The sequence below is a fragment of the Neopelma chrysocephalum genome, unplaced genomic scaffold (genome assembly GCF_003984885.1).
Source record: "Neopelma chrysocephalum unplaced genomic scaffold, ASM398488v2 Primary Assembly neopelma1_99159, whole genome shotgun sequence".
Lineage (NCBI taxonomy): Eukaryota > Metazoa > Chordata > Aves > Passeriformes > Pipridae > Neopelma > Neopelma chrysocephalum.
The window spans coordinates 1-1,423 of NW_020926410.1; the positions used below are offsets into that span (position 1 = coordinate 1).

General features: G+C 59.7%; 1 long non-coding RNA gene across 1 annotated transcript; it reads left to right on the forward strand.

Annotated features, from left to right (window-relative positions):
- On the forward strand, nt 1-1,423 carry LOC113962025. The gene is made up of 3 exons (XR_003532429.1): nt 1-63; nt 958-1,106; nt 1,385-1,423. It is a non-coding gene; the product is annotated as an uncharacterized LOC113962025 (long non-coding RNA).

Genomic DNA, 1,423 nt, shown 5'->3' on the forward strand with positions numbered 1-1,423 from the left:
GATGTGCACCAGAGCCTGGTCCCATTCTTCCGCTGGGATGATGAGAACCAGTGCATGGCAGAGGTGAGCACTTGTGGGCTCTGCTGTCCCCATGGCAGGGGGTTTGGCTGCCTCTTATCCAGATGCCTCCATGGGGTGCACTCCTTCAGGAACAAGGTGCTCCAGTGTGGGTCCCCCACAGGGCTACAAGTCCTGCCAGGGAAACCTGCTCCAGAGTGGGCTCTGTCCATGGCCTGCAGGTCCCTGTCAGCACCCAGCTCCAGCATGGGCCTTCCACGAACTGACAGCCTCCTTTGGCCATCCACCCACTGCCACTGGGGCTGCCCTACAGACTGCAGGGGATCTCTGTGCTCTGGTGCTCCTCCATGGGCTGCAGGGGCACAGCTGCTTCACCAGGATCTGCACCATGGGCTGCAGGGCAACCTCAGCTCTGGAGTTCCTCCTCCTCCTTGCTTTCTATGTTGTGGTTCACATGTTCTCACTCTCTTCTTCCCTGGCTGCAGTTTGCATCTGCACAAGAATTTTCTTGCCCCTCTTAAATATGGGATCACAGAGCCATTACTATCATTCCTGAGTGGCTCCGCCTTGGCCAGCAGCAGCTCCGTCCTGGAGCCGGCCGGCATTGGCTCTGCCACATGGGGGAAGCGTCGAGCAGCCTCTAAGAGAGGCCACCCCTGTAGAACCCTCGCTTCCAAGACCTGGCCACAGAAACCCAGGACAGCTCCCAGTCTGAACTTTTTAGAGGAGAAAGGTGTCTACAATCAGAAGCAAGCAGGCAAGCAGCCTGTGGCCAGGGCTCCTGCCCACCAGGGGTCTTGTGGCCCCTCAAACCGGGTCTGCTGGGCCCCCTAAGCCTTTGAGGCTGCTCTCTGTGGCGGGAAGGAAAGCCCTTCTTGGGGAAAGCTGGGCACCCTGCTCACTGTGGCAGCTCTCCAACTCTCCCCCACTCCCCTCCAGGTGCCGGCCATCGTGAGGTACATCCACCAGTGCCTCACCTTCCACCTGTCTCCAGATGTCAGGCAGCACATTGACATCCGCAGCCTCGCTGAAACAAACCCTCATGAGGTTGTGATGACTCTCCTGTGCTGTGCCCCAGCGTGTGACAGGTACAGAGCTCAGCTGCCTTGGCGGATCAGGGCTCAACAACCCTTACAACCCATCACCCTCGAGAGCCTGTCCTACCTGGTCTGCCAAGAGAGATGGAGAGTTCCAGGACACTCTGATCCCTCCATTTCCCAGCCCTGGCCTGTCAACCCCTGATCCTGCAGTCATGTGCCCTCCCTGCCCCTCAAGGCACCATGCCCATGTCACCTGAGTCCCCACAGCTGCCCAGGCCATGGTGCTGTGGCCGAGACCCCCCTGACCCAGAGCTCTGACTCCACAGAGCTGCTGCAGTGATGTGGAGCAGCATCGCCTCCTCGGG